Below are 27,512 nucleotides of genomic sequence, written 5' to 3'. Positions count from 1 at the left end.
CTCCGCCGACCTCGGGGGGCTGCGGGCACGCAGGGAACCGCGAGGCTCGGCCCGGGCCCCCTGGAGACCCTGTCTCTGCATGTCGGACGGTGACGCTTTACTCCTGAGTTACAGCTTCGCCTCTGGCTTTAAAAGTCGCACGAGTCTAGTAGCGTGCAGTAATTTGACCTTTTAACGTTAATGGTCAGCAGAATTGACTTTTTCGTATGAAAACTGTGATTCGAAGCGATCGTTTGACTTCATGTCACCAGCGGCACAGTCAGGAGACTTCGCTCCCCGAGGAACTCCTTGGCGCTGTCCCTTTCTGGCCACATCCTCCTTCGCGCTAACTTTTGCCAGTCACCGACCTGTTCTCCGTTGTTACATTGTGTCTTTGAGAGAAGGTCGCATCCACGGAATTACGCACCGAATTAGGGACGTGTAACACAGGAAACCGATTTGGACATGCATTATTACGGCTTCGATACTCATCCGTGTAGTAGCAGGTACCTGATGATTTGTATCCGATTTTGTCGATCTAGTCCCCCAGTGAAGGGTGTTTGGATGGTTTTCATGGTTTGGTCAGTCCCAGTAGACATTCTACAGACACTAGAGTGTGGCGTTTACATGGACTGGAGTTTTTAAATTAGTTGGACACATACACGCACACGCACGCACACACACGTGTTTACTGAGCTATATTCGCAACTCTATTTCTTTTTGTTTTGATACCGCAAGTTGCTGAAACCCTAAGTTGCTCAATACAGGCTCAAATTTAAGATATTCCTGACTCAGCCTCCCAGAGAGCTGCAATTACAGCGTTGGGCTATCAGACCTGGCTTATATCTGATATCTTTGTATCTTCTTTTGGTAAAGTTCATACCTTTCACACATTTTTAATTAGGTTATTTGCGTTGTTGAGTTTTAAGAGTGCTTTACAGATTTTGAATGAAAGTATTGATATATGTTTTGAAGTATTTTCTGCCAGTGTGAGGTTTGTCCTTTCATTTTCTTAGCAGTATTTTTTGCAGAGCAGATGTATTTAACTTTAATAAAGTCTACCTCAGGCCTTCCTTTCTCTGTCATGAATCACATTTTTGGTATTTGTATCCCCAAACACCACTAAAGCCAAGGCCACATATATTTTAGTTATATATATGTTTCTTCTAGACATCTTCCAAGGAAAGTCTGTTTTTTTGTTTTGTACTAGGGATCAAACTTAGGACCTTGCACTTGCAAGGCAGGCAGCACAACCATTGAACTAAATCCCCAGCCCTGTCTAAATTCTATTCTTTTTTTTCCTCTACATGAATATTTGCCTGGGGGTGGGGGTGGGGAATCTCACTACTCTCTCTCCACTGAATTGGCTAAGATCAACTCTTTGGGGTGGTCTATTTCTGGGCCCTTTGGTGTGTTTCAGTGATGAACGTGTGCATTCCTTGGTCATTATACCACAATGCCCGTTACTATTCCGTGCCACCTCTAGTACTATCGATTTATAGTAAGTCGTGAAGTTGGTTAGTGTCAGGTCTCCAGCTGTTCTTCAATATTCTGTTGGCTACCCTAGGTCTGTCTTTTCATATAAACTTCAGCACGAGTTTAGACATAGCTACCGCACAGCTTTCTGGGATTTTGATTCAGATTCCATTAAGTCTGTACGTCAAGCTTGGAAGATTTAACATCTTACCAACATTGCTTCTGATTTGTGAATATGAAATATATTTCCATTTAAATAAATCTGTGAGTTTTTTGGTGATGTTTTATGGTTTTGTACACATACATCCTATACACATTTCATGGTATTCATGTGTAGTTTATTTCTTGGTTTTATACATGATAGTTTTTAATTTCAAATTTTAACTGTTTCTTGCTGGAATGTAGGAAAGCAGTTGACTTTTATGTACTAACCCCCTGTCTGTGACTTGCTTGCCACTTCCAAAACTAGTTTTTTGGAGTCTTTGGGATGCACAAAATGTGTACTACTGCTATGCTCTACCAGAGACAATGTGATTTCTCCTTTTACAGTCAGTGTTCATTTTATCTCTTTTTCGTGTCTTATTGAACTAAAGTTTCGGATATGATGTGGAATAGTACTGGTAAAAGAGGACATGTTTAGTTTTTATCATGAATGGGTATTAGATTTTGTCAATTTTTTTCTGTGTCTCCCTGATATGACAGTGTGATACCAAGTCTTTAGTCTATTGATGTAATGGATTGCATTAATAACTTTAAAATTTTAAATAGCTTTGTATACATAAACCCTACTTTGTTGTATATATAAATGTCCTTATATACTGTTGTGTTTGATATGCTAATTTTTTAGGATTTTTGCATCTATATTTATGAGAGATGATGGGTATGTAGTTTTCCTTTTTGTAATGTCTTTATCTTGTTTTAGTATTCAGGTAATGCTGGCATCATATAATAAGTGAGGAGCCTCTCTCTACTTCTTTTTCTGTAGCAATTATAAAGAATTAACATCATTTCTTCCTTGAATATGTGACAAAGTTCATTCATGAAACCTCACTCTCATAATTGTTTTGAACATTACTGATTATTAATTTGATTTTGTTATGGGCGTAGAAGTATAGGTTACTGTTTGTCCTTGTGTATATTTTGGCAGCTGTGTCTCTCGTGGAATTGGTTGATTTCATCTGGATATTCAAATGTCTGAGTTTGGAGTTGTTCAAAGGAATCCCCAATTGTTCTTTTAATGTCTGTAAAACTGTGGTTGACTCCTTTCTCATTTTTAACATTGGCAAGCATCTTTTTATGTTAGCTGGATGCATACTTAGCAATTTAAATAATATTTTCAAAGAACCAGTTTATATTTTTTGTTCAATTCAAATGATCTTTCAAAGAACCAGTTATTTCATGGATTTTTCCTACTGTTTTCCTATTTTCAATTTTACTTATTCTGTAATTTTTATTATTTTCCACTTGTTTTGGACTTAAATTGTTCTTGTTTCTCTAATAGCCTAGGAGAAAATTTATATTTTTTTATTTTACACCTTTATTCTTTTCCAATATATATTTTCCTTCAAGCACTGCTTTTGTTACATACAACAAAGTTTGATAAGTTGCATTTTCATTTGGTTCAATATATTTTAATTATTCTTTTTTTTTTTTTTTTTGGTACCGGGGATTGAACTCAGGTCCTTGCACTTGCAAGGCAGGCCACCGAAACGCTGAGATAAATCCCCAGCTATTTTAATTATTCTTGAGAATTTCTCTTTATTCTATTGTCAGTACGAAGTGCATTGCTTAATTTCCAATAATTTGTGACTTTCTAATTATCTTTCTGTTCTTGACTTCTAGGTTAATTTCATTATAACCTGAAAACAGATGTTATGATTTATATTTTTCTTTAGCTTGATAAGGTATATCCCAGAATGTGGTCAGTGTTTGTCAATGTTCCATAAAAACTTGGAAAGGATATGTATTGTGCCATTTGCAGAACTATTTAGAAATCTAAATTAGATTAATGCTGATTGTTAGTGTTATTTGGGAGAACTCTATCCTCCCCTGTTTTCTTCCTACTTGATGTATTAGAGACAGAAGAATGTTGAAGTATACAACTATGAGAGTGGATTGATCTATTTCTTTTTTTCTAGCTTATAATTCAGATTTTTCATATTTTGCTTTATGCATTTTGACACTGTTGTTAAGTGCATCTAGACTTACGATTATTATCTTGCAGAATTGGCCCTTTATGATTATGAAACATCACTTCTCTCTTTTATCACTTATTTTTTCCTTTGTTCTATTTTGTTTTGTATGAAATAAATTTAGTCGCTGTAAATTTTTTGAATGGAGTTTGCATGGTATATCTTTCTCAGTCCCTTAATTTTAACTCATTAGATATTTTATGTTAACTTGGGCTTTTTATAGACAAAAAGTAGTTGTGTCTTGTCTTGTTGTCCACTCTGTAAATCTCTGTCTTTCATTTGGTGTATTTAGACCATTTGCACTGAATGTGATTATTGATAAACTGCTATCTAGTGATTGTCAATGGCTTCTTTTGCTGTTTTCACTTTCACTGATTTTAATTAAATGTTTTGTATTATTCCAATTAATCTTAAACTATCAATTAAATTTTAAAGAATATTATAGTGTACATTCCAGAGTTGATGATATGGATTTGTCACTGATTTCTGTCTCTTTTGAAATAACACTATTCAGCTTCCTGTGTAGTACAGGTATCTCATTAAAAGGTGTTCTTAATCCCCTGTTCACATTCCTATAATGTTTCTGTCATTGATTTACTTTATTCTATAATCACCCAATTCCCTAGTACAATGATTGCTTTAAATAATTATATTTTAAATCAATTAATAATAAAATAAGTTTTAATTTACATACATTTATTGTTCCTCTAATATTTCCTTTCTTTATATAGATCCAAAATTCTGATGTATATCATCTTTCTTCTGTCTGGAAAGAAAAAAAAATCTTTTAAGATTTCTTGATGGGCATGTCTCGTAGTGAAATGCTCCAGATTTCGTTTTCCTGTTAAGTACTTATTTTCTTTCCTTGTGAAGGATAATTTTGCTAGATATAGAATTATAGGTTGGTTACTTTTGTCTTTTAAATGTCACATTTTTCCTGATTTAATGAGTTTTGATGAGAAGCCAGTTCTGTTTCTTAACCCTTTTCTTCAACGTGTAAATACTGCATGGCCTCCCACCCTCACTCCAGGTCCTTTCAGCCCTTCTCTCTCTCTCTCTCTCTCTCTCTCTCTCTCTCTCTCTCTCTCACATCTGCACATTGAATGCTTAGTTGTGATTTTGGTTTTTAGTCCTGCTTGCTCTCTGAGACATGAACAGTATGATTTGGTGTCTGTCATCAGTGTAGAAAGTTCTCAGCTTTCATTACTTCAAATATGTATTCTGCTCCTTTCTCTCCTTCTTCTACTTCTGATATCCTGAATATATATGTGTATGTGTGTTAAAACTGTTGATATTTTTCCATACTTCTTGGATGTCTGTACTATTCTTTCCTTTTACATTTCAGCATGGGAAGTTTTTATTAACCTAACTTCGTTTCCTGAATATTTTTCCACAGCCATGTCAAGTCCACTGAGAAAAAGACTGTTACAACTACAATACAGTATTGCTGATATCTAGAATTTTCTATGATTTTCTTTAGAATTGCCATCTTTCTGCTTACATAACCTGTCTGTTCTTGAGGATGTCTACTTTTCCCAATTCGAAACTGCACCAGTCACGGTTCACCGTAGAAATGAAACGTGCATACAAACAATGCACACTTTTCACTCGTTATGTGTTGGGGGAGCAAGAGAGCAAGAGATGGAATGAAGGTGGGGCAAAGAGACAGACAGACTGCCATTACAAGGAACAGGCCTAGGCCACCGTGGAGCCTGGCAGTCTGAAATCTGAACACCACCAAGATGGAATTCTGAAGAAGGAGCTGTTGCTGAAGTCTTAAGGCAGAATTATTTTATCCTCAGTTTTGTTCTTAAGTCACGACAGCTGATTGGAGGTTCCCGATCCACATGACCAAGGAAAATACTCTTTACTTAGTCAAGGTCAGTTGCCGTCAGCCTCGTACATAATGCTCATGACATGCTAGCTCAGGTCTCTCTCTGTACACCCCCTAATGCTACCATGGGGGACCTCCCCTTACTGACTTCCTCTAACCCTAACTGTGTGGCGAAGACTTCACTTCTTGATACCACTAACTTGTGAATCTGGGGATTCAGTTTCCAACATGTGAACTTTCAGAAACAAATTCAAACCACCGCACTCTGTCTGGTTCACAGGCATTTCCCTTTCCCTCCTTCTGCCTGAGCCAGGAAGAAGTCTCTGGGTCATCACTGTGAGGACCTGACGGGTTTTCCAGAGTGACGCCCATGAGAGGATGGGGGAGTTTCTGCCCTTAGGCAGACTCGGCCTCCAGAAATGGGATAGAATTCCATTTACAATGTGGCTCTAGTGCCTCCTCTAGGTGAGCAACACTCTGCTGTCACCTGTCTCTTCGGGTGACAACCTCCGTTCCCTGATGGACCAAGAAAAGTCATTGCTTCTCTGTGACAATCACGGCAATTTTTAGGTTCTTTCCGTGTCAGAGCCCCAACCAGAAGTCTTGCTCTCATTGTGCTTCTGAGATGCATTTCTCTAATGCTGTGTGATGAGCTTCTTTTCACAGGATTATGTACCATTCTTATCTTGTTTCATGGATTTTTTGTTTAAAGATTTTGTTATTTTTTATGGGATTTAAATTTTTTCTTACTTTTGAGTTTTAGAAATATGATTGATTTTTGTGTGTCTATCTTATATTCTGCTACATTGTTCTTTTTTATTATTAAGTTTATTGGCACTTTTTAGGTATACAGTACAGTTACATTCATCCTTGGGATCTTGTACCTTTGTATGATGCATCTTGTGTCTTATTTTTCTCCCCATTCCCCTACCCTCCCTTCACCCCCTCCACTGTTTACAAAGACTTTGTTTCCATTTTTTCCTTTTCTCATATTTTTTCTTTTCCCTTCTTTCCTTTCCCCTACCCTTCCCACTTCCCCTACTCCTATAGCCCTTTTCTTCCTATTTCACACTATCAATTATACAGTTTGAACCTTGTTTACACTTTTATTTTTTAACACCAGAGAAACTATTCAATATTTATATGTGTGTGTGTCCTATTTATTTTACTTAAGAGTATGGCCTCAACGTGCTTCCACTTAGCTATAAATATCTCTAGTTTCTCATTCTTTACAACTGAGTAGTACTCCATTTTATAGAAAAACCACATCTTCTTTATCCAGTCTCCAGTTGATGGGCAATTGGGCTGTTTCCAAGTTTTAGCTATTACAAACTGTGCTGCTGTAAACATGGGTGAGCATATATCACTGTAGTATGATTCTTTTAATTCTTTTGGAAAGATACCCAGCAGGCGGATGGCTGGGTCAAATGGGATCTCTAATCCTAGTTGTTTGAGGTATCTCCATATTGATTTCCACAGTGGTTGCACCAGTCTGCACTCCCACAACAATGGAGAAGGGTTCCTTTCTCCCCACAACCCCACCAGCCTTTGTTATTAGTTGATTTCTTGATAGCAACCATTCTTTCTGGGGTGAGGTGGAATCTCAGTGTTGTTTTCATCTGCATCTCTTGAATGACCAGTGATGTTGAACATTTTTTCATATGTTTATTTGCTGCTTTTATTTCTTTGTCCAAGAAGTGTCTGTTCATTTCAGATGCCCATTTTTGAATTGGGTCATTATATTTCGGGGGGTCTGATTTTTTTGAGTTCTTTATATATTCTAGATAGTAGACCTTTGTCTGAGGAACAGCTGGTAAAATTTTTTCCCCACATTGTAGGTTTTTTTTTAGCTCTGTTGGTGGTTTATGTTGCAGTGCAGAAGCTTTTTCATAGGATGAGATCCCAGTTGTTGATTCTTTCGGGTAGTTCCCATGCTACTGAGGATTTGTTCATAAAATCTTTTCCTATGGCAGTGTCTTCAAGAGTTCTACCTAACATCTTCCAGCAAGTTTAGTGTTTGTATTTTAATATTTAGATCTTTAATCCTCTGCCACCATATTCTACATTCTAGGAGGTTTTTGTAGGTTTCATTGTTTTTATAGATAGATGATAGGTACATAGCTTTTTATTTCATGAATAGGAACAGTGTCTCCCTTTATAAACTCTTCCTAATTGTACTTGTTGCATCTTCCAGTGGGATACTAAAAAAAAGTGAGTATGGATATTCTTACCTTGTTCCTAAGCTTAGAGGCAAAACAGTCTTGCAGTATGGAGCATCCTGTTGGCTAAAGGCTTTTGTAGATGTTGTTTGGGGCAGAAGCCCCTTTCCATCCTAGTTTGCTGAATGTTCGTATTGTGGATGAGCACTGAACTTTCTCAAATATCTTTTCTGGGTCAATTGATAGAGTCATGTGGTTTTTCTTTTTAGATAGTTGGTTAATACAATGGTTTACATTTCTCATTTAAAAAATGGAATCATTCCTGCATTCCCAGGATACATCCAGCTTGTTATAGTGTTTTGTTTTGTTTTGTTTTGTTTTTACATCTTACTTGACTCAGTTCAACAATATTTTATTTAAAAATTCTACATCATTCTTTGTGGGAGCTACTTGATCATTTTCTTACAATCTTTGGGATCAGGGTTATGCTATCAATTATAAAATGTTCTCTTTTCTAAATGACTTTGGGTAGAATTGGGTGCTCCTTCTCCTTTAAATATCTGGTAAATTTCACTGGTGAACCCATATAAGCCTGGCTCTTTTTCAAAATTTTTAAACTACAAATTCAGACTCTTGTAGATTCAGAACTATTCACAAGTCCATATACAACTCCATGGGGCTGCTTTCTTCATAACCTTCCTCCCACACTCCCTTACCTCGATCTTCCTGGGAACTTCCTTCTTGGTTTCCCAGTCAAAAAAGCCAGGACTTTAAATTCTCCACTCTACCACACACTTCCTTAAGCTACGTCTCCATTTAGGCGAAGCTGCAGGTGTACAGAGAGACAAATGACCAAGAGAGAGATTTCCTCTGCACCCTGGGAGACTGTTTTAGTCGGAGAAGAAAATCCACCTCTTTAGATACCTCCCTGGCCTCCACTTCTTCCACTTCTGCCCCCACCCCCCCACTTGTACCCCACAGCATTTCTTTGGAGATAAAGAAATGGAGGCTTTCTTACCGGTTTCCATGTATGTTCCCACCCATGGACCTCGGCCCTTGCTGTTGCCAGTTCTCAGATATTCTAAACCCAGCCTCCTACGTGGCTTACTCGGCTATGACTTCCAGTCTCTGAGACAGTCTCTTGTTGAGACGATTTCTGGGTATCCTTCCTTGAGTTGCTCACTAACCTCTACCCATCCGGTGTAGGGGTCTCATATTCTGGATAAAAGTGATGACATCCTCACGCGGTACATGCTTCTCTTGATTTGCTGTCAGGCAGGCCCTCTCAACTGCGAGTTCTGTGAGAGCTAGACTATATGTGTGGTGTTGGCTGTGACATTTCCTGTTCCTAGAGCAGTGCTGGTGTCTAGGAAGAGAAGAGATATGTAAGAAGTATTTGAGGAAGATCTGCAGCTGTGCTCTTGCCCGATGGCACACACAGGATATAAAGAAAGAAATATTTGTGAAATTCAGAATGGGTTTCTTTGGGCAGATATTTTTATAGTATTTTATCTACTAGTAAGCCTTGGGTTATTTAGTGATGGCTAAATCCCTTCAGTGGTAGAAAAATGTAGTTAAGAAACATGATTGAAATGAAGGCATCAATGAATGGTGTCATAAAGGAACGCAGAACTGAAGTGATCTAAAACTGTATATGAATGATGCATTAGTTTCCCGGGGCTGCCGTAATAAATAGCATCAATGGAGTGGTTTAAAATAACAGAAATTCATCCTGTCACAGTTCTGGAGGTAAGAAGTCCAAAATTAAGTTGTAGCGGGGTAATTCCTTCTGGAGACTCTGCTGGAGAATCCATTCATGCCTCTCATCTTCTGTTGGCTTTCTGGCAACCTTTGGCATTCCTTGGTGTGAGGGGACAAATGTTTGTATCACCCCAAATACCACATGTTGAACCATAACCTCTACCGAGGAGATGAAGCCTCAAGGAGAATAATTAGGTTGTGAGAATAGCACCCTGCCCTGAGTGGATTAGCACCCTTTTGGAAGAGACACTGGAAAGCTGGATATCTCTGCCTCCCCTAGCCTCCCCCAAGGAAAGTCCATGTGAGCACACAGAGAGGTCCCTGTCTGTAAGCTAGGAAGAGAATCTTCCCCAGAATCCGAGTAAGCTGTCACCTTGATCTCGAATTTGAGCTTCTAGAACTCTGAGGAATCAAATTTCAGCTGTGTAATATATTTGGCTTGTGGACGTAGCATTCCAATCTCTGTGACCACCTTCACATGATCTTTGCTCTGTGTTGTCTACACTTTGCCATTACAAGGATAGTGGATGTCGGATTAGAGACTCGTTCTGGAAATCGAGGTTATTTTATCTCACAAACTATGATTTAATTCATCAATAGACACCCTATTTCTAAAAGAGGTTATATTCACTGTGCTCTTTAGAAGAAATTTACTGTGTGCAGCCCACACTTAAGGAATGATAGGCAAGATCTTTGTGGGTAGAACAGCTATATAAATTATTTGGATTTCTTCCACATGGGGTATTTTTGTCTTTCCTGTTAATTCATTTATTTAATCATTCATGTTCATATGGACACAAGGATATTTACATTGTCCTTTGAATTGTGATCCAGAACTGCCACATTAATTTCATTTTTCAAATTGTCCTTTGGACAGAAGAAACTCAGATAGGTACAAAGGAGAAACAGGAAATCAAAATTTTAAAATTGCACTTTTAAGAAAAAGTAAAGCTCCAGGACACAAAGTTACCCAAGATCACAGTGCTGGTTTCCTTTGCTGGAAACTACTGCAAAAAAGTCTTAAAAGTCTTAAAGACACAATAGGCTTTAAACTGAGCCCATGGGCTTTGCTTTTGTTTTCCCATAGATTTGCATCCTCAAGGACACAGCCCTATTAAGTGGGTAGCGTAGCTCTAAACTTCGAGCATGTGTAAATCATTTGCATTCTTATCTAGCTCACCAAACCAGGAACTTGACAGATGCCTTCTGTTGCTTAAAGCTCAGGGACTTAAAAACAATTGTTTCATAATTTTGCCTGTTTCTTTCTTGATTATCTCAGGCGCGAATATCAATCTATTTTCCTTACTCTGTTTTAGCATTTTTTAAATGCCAACTACACTGCTTCTCTTCTGCAAGCTAACACACAGGATGACTTGCTAAGAGACAGTGAGAGCTACGGAGATGACATCACACATTTGATGAGTGCCCGCTGTGCACTTGTGCTTGATGTCTGTGCTCTCTTTTTGTCCTCAAGCTCCCCAAGGGGCAGGTGCTATTATTATCACCATCTGACAGATGGGGAAACTGAGGACATTGTATGGAAGATTCCTTAATATCAAATGCTCAACTTTGCTGAAAGTAAGACGCCCTCTGGGAAGGGCTGTTCGGGGCATGACTGGTTTTGCTGGTGGGTCATGCATTGCCTCCTTATCCTTTCCTATCCTTACCTCAAAAGCTGGAAACTCTACCCTACCTAAGACAGGGCAAAGCTTTAGAGGCATTCCTATGAGACGGACATTCCCAGTACAGGGAGGCCATCATTACTGTACACAGAACCAATCAGAAAAGTGCTATTTTGGACCAATTGGAAACTTGCTATTTTCAGTTTTCATTAGAATCTGGCGCTGTTCACAGGACCAATCAGAAGTTGCTCTTTTCAATCTTTCATTTGCATGTGGGTACAGCTAATCAAAAGACACTACTTCTAATCCTTTGTTTACATATAGCAGGAAGCCAAAGGAGGTTTTAGATAGGACAGTTTACACATGGCATGATGCCAAGTGAGTGTGTGATACACAACTTTTCCAATGCCTTGTATGCATGAAGGAGAGATTCCCTAGGAATTTTGGAGACAAAAGATCCCCTTTCCCTTATCCTCGGGGCACTGTGAGGCTTTTCCGCCAGCCTGTTCTCACTCTGCAGAGAACATTTCTTTTTTGCCTTCCCTAAATGTACACTTTCTCTGCCTTTTCTGTGTCTCACCCAATTCTTTGGGACACCAAGAACCTGGAAAGAAGCCCCATGGAACCCTCTAGCCCCTAGGAAAACTCTTTGGGAAAGGGTGGCCCTTTCCATTCCAGCTCCTTGGTGATCTTCTGTAGGTAAAGCCACTTTAATCTTTACCTTCAAGGATCCCATGAGCAGGAATTTTGAGTTCTCAAAAGCAAGTTAGGGATGTGGACTCCTTTCTTCAAGTTTCTTGGACCCTTCTACTAGATAGGCCTTGTTTCTGTCAATCAACCCCTCCTGCCTTCTAATTTCAGAGCTATTCTTTCCTGGGGATAAAATGCTTACAGGGACTTAGATGGGTTGCCAGCAGGGATCTCGTACTTTGAGTCTGCCTGACAAGCTGAGTGTCTGCTCCCACCTGAAGCACAGTTCTTGGTTCAGGGACAACACATGTCAGGATTATCAGAGTCCACTCCAAATTTATTTTTCTCGACACTGCCCTCCTAGGGTTGGGAAGGTGGCTATGAGGTAGTTTCCACAACATGGAGAGAACGTGTAAGGTGGTTTGTCCCAACCAGTGTGAGCCCTGGTGTGATGATGCTGGGCTTGCAGAGTTCTGGCTGGAGCCCGGACACACAGTAGTCAATCAATGGAAATGGAAGGGATTTGAAAAATGACTGCATTTGTACGGAGCATGTCCAGACATTGTTCTCGTCACTCCCTCACAATATAACAGCCATTTACATAGCGTACACCTTGTGATAGGGGTTACGAGTCATGCAGAGATGACCTAAAGTAATATACGGGAGAATGTGCATAGGCTCTATGCAAAAACGACATCATTTTATGTAAGGGACCTGAGTCCTTTTAAATTCCTGTATTCGCAGGAAGTCCTGGAACCAATCGCCCTAGATGCCAAAGCTAACTGAACAGTCAAGTGCAAAAGATACATTTTGAAATCTCTAATTAACTTGGAAGGTAGAAAGAACCTTGAATTAACAAGACCTAACATTTAACCCGGGCACTGCCACTATGTGTACCACTTTGGCTTTGCCAGGTGTCTAGTCTCACTTGTAAAGTGACAGTTTTTGATTCAAACAAATGGCTGCTTGTGTTCCACCCACATCCAACCTCTCTGTCACCTGTGATCCTATATTTCATGGGCTTGGAGAATTTGGTCACCCTACAGGTAAGCCCAACCCCAAGAACCCTCTGGTTACCATGGAACACTGTTCACAGTGCTCTCTGATGCCACTTGACCTCCTTTTGTTGACCCCAGGTCCTGGTTGGCCCAGGCATAAGAACTTTAATGTCCCACCACATTCCAGTTCACGGCAATTCCTTCATAGAACTGTTAGTTATTATAAGAGGCATTTCTTGTGCCTTTTCAGAATGTATGGTACAGAAAGAGGCTCGTTCAGGTGAGCACAAATGAGAGCTATGAAGATATTGTCATATGTGGGTGGAGTGCAGGGTGCAAACTCACCAGAAGTTCTGGTCCCCGTGGGAAGTCAGATGTTCCTGCAGGATCCCAAGGAAAATCCCCACAGGGGCTGCAGCATCACTCTTCTGTGGCTGGCCTGAGGTCAGGTGCCAGGCCAAGTGTTGTGTCCAGGGCTGCATGGTCCTCTAGCGCAGGGTGCAGCAACCCACCAGATAAGGGCCGAGATCTTCTGAGAAGGGCCAAGGTCTTCCCTGGGCTTTGGAATCCCATGGAGTTGATACTGATGATGACCAACACAAGAACAGCTGTTCTTTCTCTCTTCCCCCTTCTCTCCCTCTTTTTCCTTGTCTCTCCCTCTCCTATCCTCTTCTTATTACTGAAATTTTTAGTGCTGGGGTGGAACCCTGGGCTTGTAACTCACCCATGCTAAGTACACACTGTACCACTGAACCCCAGCCCAAGCTCCCCTTTTCTGAGTAGCTCTCTTTTCTCATTTAGCCAAAACTATTTCCAGTGCTCACATCCTTGTACAAATGCAGGATATTTCTTTCTTCCCATGTTTTCCAAATGGCTAAAGGGACTCGAGACGGGAGCAACTTGCTTCATTGGCACAGCTGGTTTGTTACAGAGTTGGGCAAAGAAAGTGGACGTCAGTCCTGAGTATTTCTCATGGTGTTGTCCAACCCATTCTGTTTCTGCCTTTATTATTTCTCTCTCTTGCTCTATCTAACTCATGATGCAATGGGGTGGGTTTTTCCTATGGACTGAATTGTGCTTCTGCCTCATTCATATGATAGATTCCTAACCTGCAGTGTGGCTGTTTTTGGAATTAAGGCCTTGAAAGAAGAAGTAACTAAGCAAAAATGACGTCATCAGTGTAGGCCCTAATCCAAAGGTGCTGGTATTCTAATAAGAGGAGATGAGGATACACACACACACAGACACACACACACACACACACACACACACATACACAGAGAGAGAGGAAGACTGTAGGAGGGCACAGTAAGCCAGTAGCTGCCTACAAGCCAAAAATATCTCAAAAGAAGCCAACCTGCTAACACCCTGATCTTGGACTTCCAGCCTCCAGAAAAGTACATGGTTTAAGCCACCTGTTTGGTGGAATTTAGTATAGAAACCAAGAATATGCCAGAGTCAGTGTTTTTCTCCACTGCCTTTGAAAATCTAGCGTTGTCCCCAACTCTACGGAACTCCAGTGCCAACATAGGGCTTAAAATCCAGCCTCTGAAGAACCCTTCCGGGTTCCAGGCACAATATCCAGCACATATTCTCGGAACTGTACTTAAGAACTATGATTTGGTCACCTCCTCCCCTTCCAGGTCCTTACTGGATAGCCGTGGCCTGAGGTGTGGAGTAGAGTTTCTAAAAGTGGAGTTTTTGCTACAGGTTTCAGTAGTGCCTCAAAGGATGTACTTGCATCTAACTCAAAACCCTGAGATTCAAGTCTCCAAGAAAACCTTGCAAGGCCGAAATGGTGATGAGGAGCTTTGGGACCGCTTGATGAGTGTGTGAGGCTGCCTCAGAGAAGCACAGTCAAGTATAATACACAGACAGACATGCTCTGCCTCTGAAAAGCCATATGATGGATGCAGGTGTTGATTTGTTTGTTGTTTTAACATTTTGCATGCTTGAGGTACGTAGCCATCCCTTGGTGTTTGTGAAAGATTACTTTCAGGACCTTCCCCACCCTGTCCTTGATATAAAATGGTGCAGTGTTTCACAGAGCCCATGCATGCTCTACTCTATACAGCACTTTAAATCATCTCTAGATTACTTGTGATAGCCAAGCCATACAATGTAAATGCTATGTGAAGAGCTGTTATACTGTTTTTTTATTTTAAGGAAATGATGAGAAACAAAAAATGTCTGCGTATTTCCAGTACAGATGCAAAATTTTTAAAGAAAACTTTAACACCCATGGTTGGTGGAACCTGTGGGTATGCAGAACCTACAGATACTGAAGGTAAATGTCACCCTCTTGCCAAACTCTCCTGAGCCCTTCGATTTACTCTTCCCGGACCACCAAGGCCTGGTGAACAGAGCAGTCCCCACAGACAGCCTTGAACACCATGAACAGCCTGGTTTGGACCCTCCAGGGGGCGCCACACGGGCTTCTCTGAAAGGTCTCGAAGAAACCTGGTCTTCTAGCCTAGGATTTTCAATAATTCAAAGTTCAGCCCATAATTAGTTCTATCGATGTATCTGATAGAGAGAGAGAGAAAAAAATGCATTTTCAGATGGCCTTGCAGTGTTCACATCAGCAGTGGGCATGGTATTTTGATACCTAGAAGCAGTGGGTTCTCTTCCCATGGTGTTTCAGGCATTTCTTGACCTCACTTACTGAAGGTTCCTCCAGAGGCAGCTAGACAGACCAAGCACAGCAGAGGCTGCTGCAAGACCAAGTTCAGCTGAGCAGAAGGAGTTAGCAGTTTAAGTCCTGCTTTTAATGTTTCAGCACTAAGCTTTTGAAATTCAAGTTTGAAACAATCATCTGAGATGAAAGCATTTTGAATTTCAAAAATCAGCCCCCAAGAAACAATGTGTACTCATTTTGAGTCCATTTTTCTCACTCTGAAAAGTGAATGCAGCTTTCCTGGGCTGGGGAACAGATGAAAGAACGGCAGAGGAGAAAGGAGAAAAATGCAATGGCAGGAGACTGAGAGAGCCCAGGACTCTCCCTACTGTGCCACAGGGAGGACTTGTGGTGACTCAGGAAAGGCTGGAGGTAGAATGGAACAGTGCAGGGAAACTCACTCCTCCGGAAGATCTCTGAGCGCCACACCTCCACCATTAGTACGGACATGGCCTTGGCTATGCAGTCACTTGGGCAGATGGACACAACAGTGTTACAGAGTTCTCTCCTGTCACTCAAAACGCAGAATAACAATTCCCCATTGTCAGGGTGAGGGCGATGAGTGCCTCTGCTAGGTTTAGATGAAAGAGTTCCCCCAGGAAGTTCATGCCCTCAGAGGTGGGGCTTTCAAAAGGTGACTGGATCATGAGGACACTAAACTCATCAGCAGATTGATCTATTGATGACTTCACTTCTGAATGTCCACTTAAATTGGGGGGGGAGGCACTCACCTGAGGAAGTGGGTCACCAAAGCACGACATAGAAGGAAGTGTGTATTCTTGTCCCCAACCCTTTCTTCTTCTTCTAGGCTATCTTCCACCTTCTGGCTCTTTGGTTCCTTCCCTGCTTTCTGACTGCCATGATGTGAGCAGTTTTCCTCTGCTAGGCCCTTCCATCATGCTGTTTCAGCCTGGGAGCCAGCAGACCATGGACTGCACCCTCTGAAGCTCAACCAAAAGAACCTCTCCTCCTTTAAGTTGCAGGAGTCAGGTATTTTGCCTCACCAACAGATCAGTGACTAGTACAGCCCTCAATCTTCAGGGTATAGGCTGCAGTGGTCCACACAGGTCCCTAAGCATTGCTGAAAGTAGCTAGGTGGAGGTGAGACTGAGGGCTCTGCAGCCAATTGAGACTGAGGGGTGGCTGGCAGCACCTGAACTCTGATGGCTGCTGGGACGCTGCATCCTCAGGGATGACAGGGAGATACCAATGGAACCATAGTGGAAGGACACCTGTCCCCACCCACCCTCAAGGCCGCAGCACCATTGAACCCTCCAGAGCAGCCACTCCTAGGGGGAAGACGTCAGAGGCCTCAGTTAACTGGAATTTCATTTTTTGCTGTAGGTGAAAAGAAACTTTGAAAATAAATAAATTGTGTTATAGAACTAGAAAGCAACATTTCCTGAAAACTTTGAGGAGATTCATATACTACTACTTTCTGAAGAATTTATTCTTTGGAGTCAATTTTAAGCACATAAAAGGCAGAGATATCACTGGGGTAAACTTTATTGCCAGCACTTGAAAGTGTAGCTAGATATAAAAGCACCTACCATTAGAAAACTGTGAAAATCACTGAATGAATATTTTACTACTATGAAAACTTTTCAAGAAGGCACATAAAATTGCCATCATGTTTTATTCCTATGGAAAAAGCATAAATGGAAATAAAAAATCCATTAGACTTTCAATTCGCAATTATTATGTGGATAACAACTTTCTTCTTCTTATCCCAAACAAGAAAGGATCTCCTCAGTTGGATGGAGGTGATGACAATTCACTCCAGGTAAGGTAAAGCCTGGAAAGAATGAAGGCATGAGGAGAAGTCCTTTGCTCCCAGAAGAATGGCCATTAGGAGGTTTGCACATGGAAGCCAGAACAGAAAGAAAGTCATTCTTTACTTAAGTAGAACTGGGTCAGATCGAAGCCACACACATTTATGTAAGAAGAGATCCCTCTGATAAACACAGTGTACTTGCAAATAATGAACATACAATACATATATGAGTTGAATGGGGAAGGTAGACCAGGAGTACTTGCCACACCTTTTCATGTAATACCTACAGTGCTACCTGTGGGCAGGACTGGACCGGGCTTGCATTCATTACTTGACTTTCAGTGTTCCCTATAGCAACAAGCAGGGGCACAATGTGTCAGTGCCACCTCAAAACTTCCCTGCATCTTGATATTCTCTGCAGACTCCCATCTGTTCACCTAGCCCAGCTCACAGCCTATATCTGGACTCTGTGGTTACTTCAGGGACAGCTGAACCCTCTTGGCTTCTGTCCTTCAGGGAAACCACTATGTCTTTAAGACTGTTCTTTGGCCAACTTGGTTCACTCAGGCTGCCATATAATACCACAGATGCAATGGCTTCAAGAGCAGACATCTATTTCTCACAGCCTTGGAGGCTGAGAGTCTGAAATCAGGGTTCCAGCATGGCTGGGTTCTGGTGAGGGCCCTCTTCTGTGTTGCAAAAGGCTCCCTTCTTGCTGTGTTCTCACAGGGCAGACAGCCTGGGCAATCTCTCTGGTGTCTCCTATAATCCTGTCACAAGGACTCTCCTCTCATGATTTCATTTATTCCTAATCACAGCACAAAGGCCCCACTTCCTAATAATGTCACATAAGAAGTTAGAACTCCAACATGGGAATCTTGAGGGATGTATTTAAACCATAACAGCTGCAAATACAAGAAAGGCTCCTAGGGGATAGCAGCCACAAAACAAACTCTTCCTCGTTACAGCTGGGGCTGGTTATTTGACCTCAACAGACAGAATCTGACCTGGCAGGGGATGCTGCTTCTTGAGAGGGCTGGAAGTTTTAGGAACTTTGGGAATGCTGGGTTTGCTGGTGGTGTCAGGATCATGGGGGTTAGTGAGAATGTTTGGAGTAATGGGAACGCTGAAAACATTAGGAGTGCTGGGAATTTGGAGGTGTTGGGAATACTGGCAGTGTCAGAAGTTGTGGGAATGCTGGGAAAGCTGGCGGTACTGAGGATATTAGAGTGTCACAGCAGGCTCAGGGTGGCCACATAGTGGCGACACTTTTACCAGGGAACACTTCCACCCTCAAGGGGCATTTGTGTAGGTGTCTTTTCTGGTTCAGACTCCTGTATCACCTGTATGCTGGAGACCTCCGTTACAAGTGGGCATTCTCTGTTCCTCGACATGTCACATGTGCTCCCTCCTAAAGGGGCCTTGGCGTGTACCAGTTCCGCCTCTTAGCTCACCCTTTCCCTCCTGTATTCTCAGCACTCTGCAGCACCAGTTCAAATCATTTTCTAGTGAAGATTCCCACTGTTCCAGAAGCAGTGAGAGCGCCAGTGGATCTAGAAGTCTACTTCCTCTTTGTTTCTTTGTGACTATACTCTGAGCTCCTTAAGAGCTGGGAAATGGTTTTATGCTTCACCTCAAGATGGATACTGCTGGTACCCTGCTTGTGCCAAGTTGCTTGCTGCACACACATGAGAATGTTTGCCTGCGTTCTGCCATGCTGATATTGGGACTAGACTTGAACCACACTCAGGTCAAGCCATCAATGATGGTTATGAGACCATGTGCCAGCCCTCAGTAAAGTATGAGGAGCTTTGGTGGGTGAATATCCAGCTTCCTCCCCGCTGAGCATGGGACTCCAGGCAGCTGGTACTGCACCACTGAAGGCTGGACTGGGCCTGGGACTTCACTCACACAGCTGGCAGGTGGGTGGTTGCTCTTATAAGGAGGTGTCTTACTCTGCTCTGTGCCGTTGTAACAGAATACTGGAGACTAGGCAATAAATTTATTCTCTTGGAGTTCTGGAGGCTGGAAAGTCCTGGATCAAGGCCTTCTAACTCCATCCTCATATAAAAGAAACCTGAAAGACAAGAAAGGAAAAACTATGGAAGAGCAAGAGCCCACTCCCAGCAAACCTTCTACACCAGCATTCCTCCATTCACAGTGGCTCTGCTGGCATGACCATATCACATCTCCTTAGGCCTCACCTCCCAACACTTTTGCGCTGGGAGTTGCTTCCACCATATGGGTTTTGGAGGGGGCAAAGACATTCAAGCCGCAGCAGAGCCTCAGGTCCTCCATTGGTCCATTTGCTAATGTCTTAGTTACTTTTTCTCATTGCTGAGACAAAATACTTGACACTCAAAATTAAAGGAGGAAAAAATTTATTTCAACTCAAGTTTGTAGAGGTTTCAGTCCATAGTTGGCTGGCTCTAAGGCAGAGTGACATGGCAGAGGGGCCTTGCAGAAGAGAAACAGTCTGTGGCAGGTACAAGGCAGCAAAAACATCCAAGCAGCAAGCAATAAGTGACGACCTTCTTTCTGGCCCTTGTATCTTATCCAGTGTACCCACCATTAGGGCAGGTAACACTCCTCCTTAATTCTAGCATCACATCCTGGATCCTAGCATCACACCCAAATCTAGCCACTTCCCAAAAGTCCCACCTATGATCACATGAGACTTGGGGTGGGGGGCATCTAGATACAAGCCATAACAGCTAACAAGGATGGATCCTAAGTAGCTGAGAAAGAAATTGTTGGATTTCCCTGCCACATAAAATAGTAGCCTCCATGTTAAAATATGGCTTCTCCCAACAAAGGACAGACTTCTTCCCATCATGCCTCTTCAACCCACCAAAAGAGTAACCTGACACTTGCTAATTTCTAGCAGCTAGTGATGTCACAGGCTCCTCCAATCTCCTAATACTACCTCACTCAACTCCACCCCAGTTTAGGTTAACCCCACCCTGCTCCTATAAAAGAAGCTCCCTGTTCTGCCATGTTGTTTTCACTCCTTTGTTCAGAGACAGCCTGGCAGATCCTCCCCATAATAAAGGCTTCTTATGGTCCTGGTCTGGTCCTGGTTTTCGGCTCTTTTATCTAACAGAAATGTATCCTCTTTGCTCTTAGATTTCCTTAATCTCCTTCTTGGTACCTTGAACTCACCAAGAACAATAAGCAGTATTTCTCTGGCTGGTCACTAACTGGGAGTTATAATTTCCTACACACATTGAAGAACATCTTAGAGGGATAGACTCCTTCCAGCTCTCACTTTCTGGGAAAGTTGAGACTTCATGGAAAGCCACGAAGTACCTTCCGGTGTCTTATAGTTGCTGACCCAGCTCTGAATCTAGAACCTGGTTTATAACCTGGGCAGTGAACAAATGGAAGAGGCTGGAAAATGGGAGACTTTGAGAAAGTTATTTAGCATGTCCATCTCTCAGACTCCTAGATGAAAAGGGAAACTTGAGCACTGACACGCTCTCTCTCTCTCTCTCTCTCTCTCTCTCTCTCTCTCTGGTCCAGGTGACCTTCACTGAACCTCTGTTGAGCTTTTTGTTTTCAGTCAGGGTTCTACCTCAGGTACAGTGGAACCAGACAGCCTTTGATCAAAAATCGAATCACTGGGTAGAGATACTCCTGGGCTTATAATGGGTCTTGTCCCCAATATCTCATTACAAGTTGTCTTTTGTGAGGTAAAAATGCATTTTATTCACCTAGCCTAGCAATGTAGCAACTGTCACAGGATGTTGCTTCCCCTCATGACTGTGTGTCTCACTAGGAACTATGACTCACTGCAGCTGCCTGGCAACCCTAGAGAGGATGGGACTGCAGACCACTATCCTGGGAAAAGGTGAACATTCAAAATTTGAAGGAGGGTTTCAACTAAATGCACGTTGCTTTCACACCATCTTAAGGCCAAGAAACTGTAAGTAAAAATATCATAAGTTAGAGACATCTTCTCTTGATGAAACATAAACATGACAGTGTATGGTGTTCTACGGCTTCCTGGTGAGGGCCTTGTACCTGGAGAGGCAACATTCATTTGCAGAAATCAAAGACAAGAAAATGTAGAGGGCTATGCAGATAGAACTAAGGGCAAGTCAGTGTGTGTGTACCACAGGTGCTTCGGTATAGGGCATGGAGACTGATCTGAAGGTTAATTGGAAACTCACTTTTGCCCAGTCTTTGAGTAAATACTATGCAGCCCTGAAGACTGGGATACCTCAGGTCCCTGGGGCACCTCTGAGGGCAGTGGTGGTGCACCTGTGGCATGTGTGCTGCAGCTGGGTGCTTGTTATCACCGAGAGCTCTAAAAGGTTTGCCATCACTGTCCCAGGGTTCTACATGTTGTTTCCAGAGACATGCATCAAATGAATCATGACTGAGCTCTACACACTTGTGTCCAAGGTACTTGCCACCATATTTTGTTTAGCACTGAAGGGCACACATAGGTGGGGACAGTATTGCCACAAAAATGATGCTCTTGGAAGAGGAAATGGGACACACAGCAGTGTGGCAGGCTCTCGACTGTGGAGATGATTAAGGAAAGTAGAAAGGTCCCAAGGATCAGCAGATGGGTTTCTGAATGAGGTCCTTATTCCATGTTTTTACAGTAGTGAAGGGTATTTGGGGCACGAGAATAGGCAGGGTAGAGGTGAAGTGTGAAAGGAGTTAGCTGGGCTGTCTGGATCCCCTTCTCTGGAAGAGAAGCTGGAATAACTGCTCTCAGGTGGCTCCCCTGGAGCAGCAGGGCTCTGGTGCTCGGAGGTGTTTTCCCTGAGGCTGTGGAAGATCTCTAAATCTGAGGTATTTGGAGATCCCATGTCCAGCTCCTCTTGAACACCTAGGGAGTAGAACAGCACAGCTGATCTGAGCTGAGGTAGCAGCACTGAGAAGGTCCAGATGTCTAGAAAACTTGGGGGTGGGGAGAAGCAACAAAAAGGAGATTGGAGAGCTAGCAGAAAAATAGTATTTTGTTTCATCAATAGTTGGATACCATATCAGCCAGTTTTTTGCTCTCATAAAAAAAAATGCCTGAAACAAACAACTTAAAGGAGGAGAAATTTATTTTGGCTCATGGTTTTGGAAGTTTCAGTCCATGGTCATCAAGTCTGTTGCTTTATGCCTGTGGTGAGGCAGAAACATCATGACATTAGGGACATGGCAAAGGAAAAGTGCTCCTCTTGTGGCAGCCAGGAAGAGAGAGAAAGACGAGGAAAGAGCCTGGGAAGAGACTGGCCTTCAAAGGCTTGCCCCCAGTGGCCTTCCTCCTCCAGCTAGGCCCCACCTCCTAACAGCCATGTAACTAAGGGTTAACTCACTGATGAGGCCAACACCCTCATAATCACCCCTCTAGGTCCTACCTTTGAACTTTGAACTTTGCTGCATTGGCATCAAACCCTCGCTACATGAGCCTTTGCGTGGGGCACTTCAGATTTGAACAATAACAGGTGCCAAGGATGGATTGAAAGATCCAGCTACGTACATTGTGGGAGAGGAGGGGTTAGCTAATGATTCAGTGATTTAGACCAGTGTGTGTGACCCATTTGCAAAGTTTGAGATGAAAATGACCATTTATTTATTGCAAGTGAAGAATTTTTGGACTGCATGATTATCTCGAGTCACCTCAGCAAGATGCCCAAAGCCGTATCACATACTATGACTTTATCTTTCTCTTCCCTTGGTGCCTGGTCTGGAGATGAGCACATTAACTAAGATAATAGTGAGAATCATTCCCAGGGAGCTCCAAAACCATCAGAAAAGCTACTCATTCTCCCACTGGGATAGAGGTTTATTGGGATGGACCATGAAATACTTTTAGCTTCCTCAGGCCATCTCTCCTGGGTTGTGTCGTGGACTTGTGATGGACTGTCCAGACAATAAGGTCAACACAGAAGAGTGGAAACATTACATCTGTCTGTTGTGATAGTCTGGATTCTTACATGATAAAAACTGGGATGAAATAACTTGAGTCAAGAAAGGGAGAATTGGCTAATAAAGCAGAGAGGCTCAGAATCCAGAGAATATCTGATGATATTGTTGAGATTCCAGCTCACCCCTGCCGTTTCCGCTCTTCTGTGTCGACCTTATTGTGCACACACAAACATTATCAAATAACCCTCAGTAGTATTCCTTCCTTATTCATGGTTTCACTTTCTATGGTTTTCATTTTTTGAGGTCAACTTGAGCCTGAAATATTCCAGAAATGAATAATTCATAAGTTTTAAATAACTTGTATTGAAATATATTGCTACAAATATTCCATTTTATTAATAATTATTCTTGTTAATTTCTTACTATATCTAATGTGTAAATTAATCTTTATTATATGTACTATAAATAGGAAAAATACAGTATATATATAAGACCCAGTACTATGCATGGTTTCTGGCATCCGTGGAGTACCTTGGAACATAGACCAGAAAATTGGGAGGTTTACCAGGGATTTAGCTCCGTGGTTCCCCACCTTATTCACAAGCCCAAGGTCCCAAGTTCAATCCCTGGAACCAAAAAAAGAAATTGGGGGGTTACTGTAATTTATTATATAAATATTAGTCAAGTTAGTAGTGTATGTATAAAGTGCTAGATGAACAGAGATGTGCAAATTCACATAAATTCTACCCATCCTCACAAGGAAGTTATATTCTTGTAGGTGAAGCAAGTCATACTGCTGATTACTCAGCACGAGATTCAAACAGTAGATGTGTGTAGAGGTGACAAGCGCCAGTATATGAACCTGCAGGTAATGGTCTTTCTCTCTGGGTTTAGGGCAATTACAATGACTGCTTCTAGAGAGAAGAATCAAAGGTAATTTTCCACTTGAAGTATGTATCAAGAACCCCCAACTATCCAGCATTAGGATCAAATAGTCATTGTGCTGCAGAGGTAGCCATGGTGCAGGGTAGAAAGTGACCCAGGGAAGTCCACAGACATTGTTAAAGAATCTGTAACTCACTTTTTTCTTGTTTCAGGGAGAGTGTATATTGCTCTCTTCTGCTTTAAACTGATATATTAGCTGTCTGGGTATGATCCAAGTACACTGTTATATCCAGCTATGTAAACGATAAAACCATTGCTGAAATTTATAATTTGGGTCATCATCATTATCATCATCTAAAATTAATTACTAAGTGGTATTTTATCCAGACTGAGTCTAACAAAGTACCACAGACTGGGTGACTTAACAGAAATTCTGGAGGCTGAAGTTTGAGATCAAGGAATCAGTGGTTTTAATGTCTTTCAAGACCTCACTCTTGTCCCTGCAGATGACTGTCCTGTCCTTGCATGGTCTGCCTCTGAGTTTGTTTGTGTCCTAATCTCTTCTCATTAGGACCCAGTCATATTAGATTACATCCCATTCTGATAACCCAATTTCAGATTAATTCCCTCTTAAAGGCCCCATCTCCACTACAGTGATACTCCACAGATACTGGGTTTGGGGATTTCAGGATCGGAATGTGAGGGGCAGGGTACAATTCAAACCGCAACAGTCATTATTTAAGTTTTTCAAAATAACATTAGAAAGAAACCAAAGAATATATGTAGCCCTAGAAAAAAACAGCATTGTAAATTGAGGAAGAATGTCACGGGAACGTTGTCTTCAGCACTTCACACACCAAGGACTTTATACTGGACCCAGAAATCACGGTCCTCTGCTTAACTCTAAATCCGTCAGGGGCTTGGGCCTGAACTCAGTGGTAGAATTGCACACTCAGTATGCACAGTAACCAATATATGCTAATCATTTATTTTTCATCTTTAAATACATGTCCTCAATGTCACTTTATTAGCTACATTTGATGCCAGGTAAGGCACGTCTCTTTCCTGGGCTTCTCTGAGCCCTGTCATCCATGTATTTCAAACAAGAACAACAGCTGTCTGCCTGTAAGGAAGAGCAGTAGTGACAACGCTGGCTCTGGCAGTGACTAATGACATGTATGCTAGACAACACCAACTTCTCTTGCTGCAGAGAAAATCACCGGCACATTGGTTGCCAAATGACCCCTACAGGCCCGGCTTGCAGGTAGCATTAGGCTTCTACAAAGAAAAACTAAAGCTTGGTTTAAGTTGGGAAAATAACCTCATCCAGCACTGTGACTGGTAAGATAATTGTAAGTCAGCTCATGTTTTGTCTGCCTGGTTTGTGGGGACGGGTGCTGTCAACACTTACATACAATAAGCGAATGACCCCAGGTACTTTTGTTTGGCAAATAAGAAACTTGAGATTGGCAGAGGAAAAAAAATTAAATGAGAAGGAAGGTTAGCAGAAAACTCCAGTGAGAATTGCTAATTTCCTTGGCACACCCCAAGGCAAGTGCTCACAAGCCTGTGTGCCTTCCTCTTCAAGAAGAAGTTTCAACAAAAGTTACTCCAAATCCCATTTTATATCAGTGACACCAGTTATAGTAATTTCTAACACAGAAGAGAAATGAAGAACATAAGATTTAAGCTCAAGGGGCCATTAAAAATGGGAATGCCTGCAAAAATTAGATCATCTAAGAGATGCCTATTGCTGTATTAATTAATAATACTGATATCAAAATAGTTGAGATCTTTTCTGGGAGGGCACTGAGAAAGCCTGTTTCTCATGCTGCTTCTGGTCCTGACATTGCAGTTCCCACGCTGGGACAAGACGTTTGAGCTCACAAACTTTATGCAGCTCACAGGATATGTCTGTTTCCCAGCAGCCTCCTTGTATGGCTTGAAGAAAGGGCTGGAGAACACTTTGGATCTATATGGGGAGAAACCCAGAGAGCAACAGTAAAGGCTCTACTTGGAGTTCATGGATTCTGATCCTAAAACAGAAGCTGTTTGCCTGGCCCTCTGGGTGGACCACCCTGAGCCCATAGTTTAAGTAATAAAAATATCTGCAGGTCACCTTTTGTGTGCCAGGGACTGGGTTAGACTTCTTGTGTTGGAAACGGATGCATGACTACATATCCAAAGTATCTGGTGTTCACTGGAATAAGATGGCGCTGAAATTGAGCCACACCAAGGCTCTTAAGGGAGAGGCACGATTTGCTAGTGGACAAGGAGGGAGAGGCTGCATCCCTGAGAGGAGCAGTGATCATGAACACTGCTGAGGAAGGCTGGGGAAAGCAACACTGTGGAGGCTCAAGATGGCAGTGTGGGGAGGGATCTGTGTACACTCCAGGCTGACTCACGTGGGCTTCTCCCTGCCAAGGACAGGGGACAGTCAGTGCGGAGTGCTCAGACTGTGTTTGCAAACCCAAAGGAAATTGCTGCAGACAATGCCTGTATTACGTTTTATTAGTGTTAGACTTACGTCATCGGATGTGATGAGTCGGTTAACTACTTTGTGTCTGAATAAAAAGGGACAACTACTTTAAATACTATTTAATTACATCATACAAATACATATTTAGAAGTAAATGTATACATACATTTGTAAGCATTGAAAAATAGTGATAGTATAGTTTGGCCATAAGCCATTTTATAATATCATCATAAAAGATTTCAAAAATAGTATTTACTGCTTGCGTGGACACCTTGATCCTGATCCCCTCCTGTGTTCTGTCCTTGTTGCTAGAGCAGATTGCGAAGTCCACAATTCAGTGTGTTCTGGGGAGAGGACAGAAGGAAGCCAAGGACTTCAGCACCACCTACTGCAGCCAAAATAAGGTCACCAGCATTTGGAAGTATTTTGGCCACACTGCCTCCCACATTAATGCAGTTTGAAGTGCAGTTTGAAGTGCAGTTCTCCTCTCACCCTCCTCCCTCAAGTGCTCTGGTGCCTTGGGGAAGCCCGGCTCAGTGAGGACAGAGTCAGAGCCCCAGGCTGGGTCTTCAGAGAGGGCGCCACAAGAGAAGCAGCCCTGGGAGGGCAAGCTTCCGGGAGCTCCTAGAACACCAGCTGTCGTTCAACGACCGAGAAAGACTTAAACCCTGCATCCTCACAGCTCTCAAAGCAGAGGCTGAGGATGGATGTGTTTTTATTTTACTCAAAATTTTCACTTTTAACCGCAGGATGTGTTAACACTCTGCCATGTGGAGCGTTCACCTGGAAGGTATCACACAGCGTGCAGGAGGCACAGCTGCTCATTCCCGGTGTGATCATTTAGGTCAGTGATGATATAAAATTAGCAATAAACAATAATGATGATTATAAACAGCGAGGTTTCAATGGGAGGACTTGGTAAATACATTGGTACTTGTCGAAACGCTTCAATGATTATAAGCTTACAATGTGTATTTCCATAGCTACTCGTTGCTGTTTGAAGTTTTTTCTCGCACTGAAGAACTTCAATTGTAGATTTGGTTGAAATATTTTCCGTGTGGTTATATTCCTTCTGTGGTGGAGAAGTAAACATCAGATGCAGCCTAATGGAA

The 27,512-nt window shown here is 42.1% G+C and overlaps 1 long non-coding RNA gene across 2 annotated transcripts; it reads left to right on the top strand.

Moving 5' to 3' along the window:
* The first annotated feature begins 16 nt into the window (after positions 1-16).
* On the top strand, positions 17-27,049 carry LOC104872068. Of its 2 annotated transcripts, none has more exons than XR_783041.2 (3): positions 17-485; positions 20,941-21,087; positions 26,718-27,049. It is a non-coding gene; the product is annotated as an uncharacterized LOC104872068 (long non-coding RNA). The 2 variants fall into 2 exon arrangements; XR_783040.2 differs by having other exon boundaries at positions 26,713-27,049.
* Positions 27,050-27,512: the final 463 nt, after the last annotated feature.

The sequence above is a fragment of the Fukomys damarensis genome, unplaced genomic scaffold (genome assembly GCF_012274545.1).
Source record: "Fukomys damarensis isolate Sample0158 unplaced genomic scaffold, DMR_v1.0_HiC HiC_scaffold_7, whole genome shotgun sequence".
NCBI classification, from domain to species: domain Eukaryota; kingdom Metazoa; phylum Chordata; class Mammalia; order Rodentia; family Bathyergidae; genus Fukomys; species Fukomys damarensis.
The sequence above is the reverse complement of the archived record's forward strand: the minus strand, read 5'-3'. Positions and strand labels throughout refer to the sequence as shown.